We start from the raw sequence: 10,282 nt of genomic DNA, 5'->3' as shown, positions 1-10,282 counted from the left end.
AAGTAAACCTTTGCACGATTAGGACCCGATGCCTTAACATAATTCACCTTAATTCTAGCTTCTCTTAAGTGACTACCTAACATAATAGCACTAAAACTACCAACGTTGTGTTCCGCTCCTTCAACAAGCACAATGTATGGGCCATCGTGCCCAGGGTAGAATAAGTCATTTTTATTCACATTGTCTTTTGATTGCATTGTACGCTCTAATACGTTTGCTTTGAAAATTTTTGGAGCACTTATAGATTCCTCCTTTCCACTAACTTTTGCTCGATTTCGTTTTGTGTTCTGACTTTTTTGTTGCTTAGCAACCAATTCAACATCCATATTTTCTCCGTCTTTATTTGAAGACGTGTCCTTTTTTACTTCCACTACTTCATTCATCTCCATTTGGACGTCCTCTCTGCTTTGATTAATAATTTCCTCGGTGGACATTTTCCCTCACTTGAATGAAATTTGTTGAATTTCTTACAAGCAGGAAACTTTATCTGGATGGCCCAGAGCCTTCCATGCTTTCTCAATTTAACACTGATTTATCTTCTAAATCACAAGATTATTTAATATTAACTTACGTTTCAATAAATGTACTGTCTTGTAATGACACAGAACACTTTTACAATAAAAACGATGATTAAATCCACAATTTAAGCTTGAATTTGTCTGTAACTATATATTACGCAACTAGCTAATATTTCACAATCCCCGTGTTCTAATCTCGATCTTGTGACTGTTTTCAAATTGTAAAATGTATAATCACTTCTTGCGTAAAAGAAAAAGAAAGAAATGTTATAGCATACTGTTTTGTTTTGCGTAGCAACCAGTTGTAAGAAACAAGTGAAAGGAGATAACAAGAACGCTTTGCATATAGTTCGAATCATAGTAATTGGTGCATAATTAATGTATTTATTCAGTGCAAATAATAAGTAAACTCATCAGAGAATGCAAAGTAATATAATGACGAGTACATCTAATACTGGTGTAAATCCTAATTTGACTCAAAATCCAACTTCTGGTGTTCAGTCTTTACAATTTAATGATGCTAGGCAACAGCAGTTGGAAAGGCAGTCTACTTTAAATTAAAGTGGCAGTCGGAAGAGCCTCTTTCCCTCTGTACTACCTACAAGAGGCACAAGGAAGAGTCAAATGATTTATTTAATGTTTGTGATGCTATGCAATTTTCAAATGAAAATGCATTAAGTAACTTGCAAATTATTTTTTTGTTGGGTTATTAACGATGAAGATATTCCTGTACCTTTAACAGAAGTTCCAATTGTACATGGAATTATGTGTCAATTGCCTATAATAGTCATTTGTATAATAGATTGTGGTAGCCAAGCAAATGTTATGAATTATGAGGTTTGGTGTAAGATATCATCATGTATTGGTAATCTTACGTTGGACAAGGTGGATGACATTAGATTATGTGGATTTACTGGAAATAAAAAGTGCAAAATTGTCGGTTGTAAGACGATAAATATTCAGATTGACAGCGAATACTTTCCAATGGAATTTTTTATTTTAAAAGAACTTAATGCAGACATTATTTTAGGTGTTCCTTCTTACGAAGGTACCAAGCAATTGTGGATTTTAGGAATCAGAATATAAGTTTAATAACTTCATCAGGAAAGCAAGTGTGTACAACATTAAATAATAAGGATTCTAGTACGATAAGTGTTGAATCTGACAAGCTTGTATCTGGTGTGAAGCATGATACTGACATAACTGAGAATGAATTCAAGTCATGTAGGATGTTAAAATATGTACATATGTTAGATATTGAAGCAAATTATATGCCTTCTCAGAGGAATATTCACGAGAAAGTATTTGCAATTGAAGATATCGGTGATTCACAGGAACCTGATTTATTTTCACTCTTATGGAATTATCACGAACAATTTTCTGACAAACCAAAACATGCCAAGGTAGAATCATATAAGATACAGTTAGACAGTGACGTACCTATTGCCACGGCACCTTATCCTATACCAATTTCTAGGAGAAAGAATTTAGAAGAAGAACTCGCCAAATGGGAAAGTTGGGGTATCATATATCAAGAATCTTCCCCATATTTAAATCCTCTACACATTGTGTCAAAACAAGGTGGTTTATGGAGACCAGTAGTGGATTTTAGAAATTTGAATAAGCATGTCATCAGTCCTCAAGTTAGAGTTGAACCAATTCATGAAATGTTACAACGATTTTGGGATCAAAATCTTTCTCTTCTATTGATTTATCGTGTGGCTATTTCCAGATCCCATTAACTCCAGAATCACATCTTTATACTGCTTTCTCATATCGTGGTAGACAGTATTTATTTCGATATCTTCCCTTCGGCATACGATCTGCTGTGTTCATTTTTCAAGACAGGATGAACAAAATTTTCACGAGAGAATTCAACAACTTTGTTGTTTGCTATTTAGACGATTTCTTGATCTTTAGTAAAACTTGGCAGGAGCATTTAACACACCTGGAAGCTGTTCTGCAAAAATTGAAAGATGTTAATATGTCCATCAAGTTTTCAAAGTGCAAATTTGCTTCTAAAGAAATTGCTTTTCTTGGACATATTGTTTCTGGAAATGATATTAAGGTAGATAGTAGCAAGAATTCTGCTATAATAAATTTTCCAACACCAAATAACAAAAGGTCACTTCGAAGATTCTTGGGTTTAGTTAACTGGAGAAGAAAATTCGTGAAAAAAGTTGCCCATCCACTTTATGAACTTCTAAAGTCGAATATTCTCTGGACGTGGAAGGAAGTGCATGTAGAAGCTTTTGAAAGGTTACGTGATTTGGTTATATCTCCAGAAGTTTTAGCACAGCCTAATTTTTCTAAACCTTTTAACATAAATGTAGATGGTTCAAAGAAAGGTATTGGAGATGTTTTATGGCAAAATGGAGAGACACCAGAAGATAATCCCAGGATTATTCAATATGCAAGTAGAGTTCTTCGTGGTAATGAGTTATCTTACAGTACACATGAAATCGAATGTTTAGCAATTATTTTTGCTTTTGAGAAATGTTATATTTATGTAGCCGGAACTAAAATTAATTTGTTCACAGATCACAAATCTCTTTCTTGGCTGGAGTCAGCAAGAACTTTAAATCCACGTTTAAATAGATGGTGTTTAAAACTGCAAGGTTTTGATTATGATATCCACCATGTTTCGGGAGTAAACAATCAAGCAGCTGACACATTAAGTCGATATCCCGATACTACTACAGGAAATATTTCTTTATCCGAGTTGTTTATTAATAACTTAAAATTAGATATTATTGAAGAAGATACTTTGGAATTCTGGAAGGAGTCTCAACATCACGACTCATATTGTAGTGCTTTACTTCAGAAGATTGAGAACGGAAATCTTTCCAAGTCTTGTAAGACTCAGTATGCTTTCCAAGATAGCATTTTATTTTTAAAATGTGTTTCTGAAGATAATTGGAGATTAGTTTTGCCAGTTTCATTAATACCGAAAATCTTACATAAACTGCATGATTTGGAAGGGCATTTTTGGATATAGAAAGGTTTTCAGTAAATGTAAGAAATTATATTATTGGCCAAAGATGAACTTCAGTATTAAACAGTATTTGAATAATTGTTTAACTTGCGCCAGAACTAAACAAGCTGTTTTGAAAAATGAAAAGGATGATTTACACGTTTATTCTACCAGTCCACATTATTTGATTTCAGTTGATTTGATAGGACCACTTCCGAAATCTCAAGGTTACACATTTATATTGACTGTAATAGATGTAATGTCTAAGTTTCTTATGGCATATCCTTTAAGGAAAGCAACATCTAGAGAAGTAATTAATAAATTTAAACTGCAATATTTTTATCATTATCCTCTATGTAATAGTCTACTGTCTGATAATGGTTCGCAATTCAAGTCACAAGAATGGAAAACTTTTGTGGAAGAATTTAAAATAAGGCATATCACAACTTCAGTTTATTCTCCGTTTGCCAATCCTATTGAACGATACAACAAGGAGTTAATTAGATTATTAAGACTGTACATAAGCAAAAATCATGAACATTGGTCAAAATATTTAAGTTTTGTTTCAGGACTATTAAATAACTCCGTATCTGAAGTAACGGGATACACTCCAAATGAATTATTTTTGCATTATGAAATAAGAGATCCTGTTTTAAACCAAATTGATTGGCCTGAGACATTCAAAGCAGTTCCTTGGAAATATAAATGTTTAATTGCCAAATCTCGTTTGAAGGAAAAATATAAAATCAAGCCTAAGGATAGATACACAAGGATAGAGACAAATGATATAGTATTAGTCAAAAACCATGGACAAAGCAGTGCTGAGTGTAAACGAACACACAAATTTATGGACTTGTGGCTTGGTCCATATTTAGTTAAAGAAGCCAATGGTAACTGTTGTGAATTGTTATCGTTGGATGGAAAGGGAACTGTACAAACACATAATGTATCCAATTTAAAGAAATTCAATTGTAGTCAGGAAAGAAAGGACGAATTATGTAAACTTAAGTAATTTCAAAAGATTTCAACAGCCTTTTATTAAGAAATGTTAATATGTTTTAAATAATTATGATATGTTTTAAATATTTTCTGTGTTAATTAATGACAATATGTATGTCATGAGAAAGTTTGTTTTCTTTGTAATTTTTCATGTTGTCTAAAAATTTTAAAACCAATGTTCTAAAATTTTTCTCCGAAGGAGGGAGAATGTTGTGACTGTTTTCCAATTGTAAAATGTATAATCACTTCGTGTGTAAAAGAAAAAGAAAGAAATGTTATAGCATACTGTTTTGTTGCGTAGCAACCAGTTGTAAGAAACAAGTGAAAGGAGATAACAAGAACGTTTTGCATATAGTTCAAATCATAGTAATTGGTGCATAATTAATGTATTTATTCAGTGCAAATAATAAGTATACTCATCAGAGAACAGTGTTGTGATTTTGAACTATATACGCCAAGATTATATACATTATTGTTATTTCATAATTTGCTGTGAAGTAGAACAGTGATTTACTGAGTATAATGTAAAATGCTCAAGCTTCTTCGACACTAGCAATCTGGGAATGGGTGACCTTGTAAGTGTCCTTTCTTTAATTTAATCACTTCATCACTAAATTCGCATCGTCGCTATTAGTTAGAAATTACAGAAAAGCGACTGAAAATAATAAAATTTAAAAACTTACGTACTATCCTACAGCTGCCAGCATCTCTCCACTTTTGATTGGAAATCTGACATTGAAGCATTAATACTACAATATAATTTTTATGCGTGTCTGGTCGTAAGTGTTTGCATGTAGTTTCATAGCTACTGTAACGAACTTCAACAATGAACAATAACTGTTACATTGTTGTGCTGTTTTGTGTTAAGTCACGTTCACTTACAAAATAATCTAGAATGTAAAATAAGTTAAATATTGAAACTGAACGTGAAGTTAGTAAATTTCAGGGCTGAGCTAATTTTACCTTTTTTTAATATAGCCATTTTGGCATCGTTGCTCTTTACTTGTATCAGTTCATTTTGAATTTCAGAACGTGGATAATTATTGTGAATCTCATTTTATTGTGTACGTCTGAATTGTTCTTGTGGTAATTGGTCATATTTCGAAAGAAATTTCACCAAATACGTGAAGTTTCCTTAATTTTCTATTATTTCTGCTGTGTATAATGTTTCTCGATGTTCTAATCGAATCGCTAAATTATGAGAAGTCGAAAATTGTGTGTATTCTTATCAACCTTTGTAAGGGGGGGGGACCCCCAAGTAAGCCGGCCTCCACTTGCATACATTTGAGGGTATGCGCTTTCTGTCCTGGTGCCTTTAAATAAACCAGGACGTCTGTTTCTCTGAATTTAAACGGTTCCCCCGCCTTTTCTATTTTCTTTTCTGTTTATTATTAAAAATGTACAATATATAATACGTACAATGATAATACTAATAATGATTATAAAAACATGGTAGTATAATATTGTTTGTGAGATTTTACACATTTGAATTTATGTTAACTCATTCTGGGAGCCAGAACGGTAATTATAATTAATTTAGTTAATATTAGAATATGATTAATTGGAAGTTAGTTAATGGAGTTTAATTGTAATTCGTATTATATAATTAATTAGAAGTTAGTAAGAAGAAGAAAGTGAAGAATTAGTAATAATGAGGTATTTACATGTTTCTGTCAGTGGCGTAGCGTCCTAATACGCCCATACGCCCGGCGTTCCCTGATTTAAAATTTAAAAAATGCGTAAATGCTGTAAATATAAAGTAAAACGTGACTAATTATATACATGTTTGAGCATAATGGCATTATAAATGCTATTTTTCGCGATCCGTTTACAACGCTCCACTAACAGCTCTCGTTGTAGCATTTCTCTAATGTCTTTGCTTGCCGGACGCCGGCTAGGTTTGGCGTACAGGACCATGCCTGGCTGTAGGCAGAGAGAAGGAGGGAAAGCTTGTGGCTTGGATCTCTACAGCACGGACGAAATGCTCTCGCCATACGCGGGCGTACGGAGACCTGATTGGTTCTAGGGGCCATGTGACCTTTCCTGCCTTCCGATTCAAGGCGCTGTACTTCCGATGCAGACGACAGAAGTAGAATTTCTACCCGGTTTTTCGCGCTCGTGCCTCTGCTCGTGCTGTGTGATGCTACAATACGCAATATTGACTGACGTATCTTTAATGACCACTGCATCGTGTAATTTATCGCAAGAACAGTGAAGTGCATTAAAAACTAAAAGAACAAAAAAGTTTTTGTCAAACAAGTTGATAAAGTCCTCGTGGTAGAAGTTCAGCCTGTGGCTGCTCTACCACCTAACCCACAAAACTATTTATTTAAAAAATATTTTTTCGTTAGTATCTAACTGCCTAATATTGTGCCAGTGGAAATGATTAGCATTCGTTTCAAAACTCTTAACATCGTATGATCTCTTGACAAAATTATTTTAAATGTTTATCAGCATTCTCAAGATACAATAAACAGTGGTCTGAAACTCTGAATTACTACTAATAGCCACTGTTACGTCAGTAGAGTGTACGATTGTTGGATAATCCAACCACCTTCGTGTCAGTGTTTTGCACAGCGCGCTAAGACGCCAGAAGTTTCCGGTTCGAATCCCGGCCTACGCATGTTTGTTCTTTGTGAGTGTCTCTTCATCAGCTTCATCAGTATCATAACTCATATTCATATTTGCGATTAGCCAAAAGTGGTAGAAAGCGAACTAAAATAAACCAAATCAATCAATAGTTGTATCCATGGGCGTCCGGAAGGGGGGCCGTGCCCCCCCTCCTGGAAAATGAAAGTCAACCAAAAATTATGTACTTCACACATAAAATTTCATTTTAACCACAATAATATTTGTTAATTTTTGCATGAACACCATAAATTCAAATTTAAGCAATGTTCTTTTAGGGAACAACACTCTTTTGGGGGAAAATGAGACTTGTTTGCCCCCCTGGAAAAAAATACCTTCCTTGCCCCTCCCTGGAAAAAATCCTGCGGACGTCCATGGTTGTATCATCCACAACAATGAAGTTTACTGTTGTTCTAGAGGCACTTGTGATTCAGGTAGGTTTTTTTAATTACTTGCGTCATGCCGAAAGGTTTCCTTGATTATAAAATACTGTTTTGCTACACATGTGTTACGTGTGGAGCAAAATACTCCGAATGGTGTGCGGTGTTTCTGACTTGAGCAATCTAATTAAAAATGGTATAAAATACCAGTGCTCCAAGCATTTGTTGCACACTGAGGCATCTTATTTTCTAGATAAAACAAGCATGGATCATGTAATGTAATAAACACAATGAGATTGTGATTTTAAATAGACAATAAATATGTCGGCTAATTCCATAAGTAAACTCTTAAGCAAAAAAAAAAAGGCCTACCCTTCCTTCTAACTTGGCGTTCCCATCCGAAATGCTCATGCTACGCCACTGGTTTCTGTATATTATTTTCTTTTCGATTCGTGACTTAGTTATGGGAGAATTGAATGTATTGCATATACTTTGAAATGAGCGATATATGTTAACTTTGTTTGTTGATAATAAACCTTTGTAAGATAACATTTCATTGCCGTTGTTTGTCTTCCTGAATATTCTAAAATCAGTTCCCCCCTCCCTTGGACCCCCTCACCCGTGCGCACGCCTATGGCCAGGACAGTCCTTTTTTAAAAATTATGTACAATTTTTTTGAACGTAAAACAGGATGCTAAAACTGTTACAAAATGCTATCTGATACATTCATCGGCAAAAAATCAATGAATGACTTCTAAATCTAAAGGACCGCTTGCTTGGAGTGTACTATATATCACCATATTATGTGTTATTTACACAATATGTATTTATATAATTACTTTTGAAATATAAGTATTTATGACGAAATGTTTTTATATTAAAATGTGTACATTTTGCCGTATCGTTTTGTCCTGTATTTCTTTCAGGAAAATATGAAAAATGTTCGGTTTTGTTGTTTTAGAAATCTGGTCACTTTAAGAAGTTCTGCAGAGTGTTTTAAAAATTCAAATAATGTAGATTATACTATGTCGCAGGCTCATTCTATAAGATAAGAATAGACAGAATGATAGGATAGCAATGAATTGACAAAGTGACAGTAACGGATCTGTTTGTGTAACTGAGTTAAGTTTCATTGTTGACATCTCAGAAAGATTTGGAGAGAATATCAGGGTTTTCATTTACAAGTAGGACATCCGTATCCTAAAGAAAAGTGCCCGAAAGGGGGGAGGGGAGGCGGGTTGTGAGAATTCCGCCAACCTCGTGTTCTTTTGTAATCGATGAGCCACTATGAACACATACAACATATCCCAACAATGGCCAACAACAAGTACAATGACTCATCCAAAGTGGATCACGAATCCAATTCTCACCGTTGAGACTTTTACAACGTCCAACATCCACGCGAGAACACTCTAAGCGAGGCTTATATTGGAGCAATGGCAGCCTTGCATTGTTCTTGGTCTTAAAACGGATCACGTGTTCACAAAGGGAACATTCCGCTACTTGCGCGGATGGACCAGTTTTTCTGCAGCGTAGATTGTCTTTTGTTTTCGATTCGGGACCGCGTAATTCTATTTATCTTTCTCCACTTGAGATGGCGCTGGTTGTCCATTACCTTTTGTCATTTTTCATTTGAGTTACTCGTTTTCTCTTATTCTTCGCAGCAGTATATTCAATTAGTGGTTATACCGTCGAAGAAAATGCTGGTGTAATTCCGAAACTACTGTCGTGTCGCTACAAATTATGTGTAGCCTCCCCGGTGCAGCGGTTAGCCGCGAGAAATGCATTTTTACAACACTCGAGGTCATAGGCGTGCGCACGACGGGGCAAGAGGGGGCAGTTGCCCTTACTTTTTTACGTAGAAATTCCGCGAGAGGGATTTTATTGCCGTTAATAAAAAATATCATACTCTTAATAAAAATGAACCATTTCAAAGCCCATGAAAGTTCCAAGCAACGATGAGGGGGAGGTGGGGCAGTATGTAAGTGGATGTCAGTGACATAGTGGAGGTTCTGGGCATGGGCATCAGCGTAACTTGGTGGGGGCACATGGAGCATTAGCCCCGCCCTCAGCTTTATTAAAATTTACAAGTTAAAGGTATTTTTAACCTCCTGGGACCTGAGAAATAAAGAAATAAGGAGTAATTTTATGATTTCTCAAATATAACTGTTATGTCCTGGACACTATATTTATGGGATGGAAAACTTTTCTATTCTGCCCTCTCAAAGTTAGGCCCCAAAATACGCTCATAGGCTTGAGTGTTCTTTGTGAGTGTTCCCTCATCAGTTTCATATAATCATCACTCATCCTCATTGTCGAGGTTAGCCAAAAGTGGAAGAAAGTGACGCACGGTAACAAAAATATAAAGTACAAATACGTTAAGAAGAAATGCCCTAAACAGAAAATGAAAAGGACCATTGAATTGAATTGCAATGGGTTTGTATGTCATAACAGTCATATTTTTTTATTGAATATCAAATTATAGTTTAATATTAATAAACAAATAGTTATTGGTGACAAAAATTATGTCACAGAACTTTGAAATTATAATTCTTATAAGTTGATATGAGAAATAAAAGCAGTGACAGGTCAAATTCCTTAAACTTGTTTTATCTCTATTTGGTATCTGGTATGGCATCTCTTCGTGTTAATCATAAAGAATATGATTAACAGTGAAGTGGTAGAATGCATGGTGAGGCAAATACGAACGTCCATGACTTAGCCGGAAATCGAATCTATGCAGTGTGCGAATTAACGGTGGGGATGCCGGGGATCCCCTCCCC

The sequence above is a fragment of the Lepisma saccharinum genome, chromosome 1, assembly GCF_977018435.1.
Source record: "Lepisma saccharinum chromosome 1, izLepSacc3.1, whole genome shotgun sequence".
Lineage (NCBI taxonomy): Eukaryota > Metazoa > Arthropoda > Insecta > Zygentoma > Lepismatidae > Lepisma > Lepisma saccharinum.
This window is presented reverse-complemented; position numbering follows the sequence as displayed.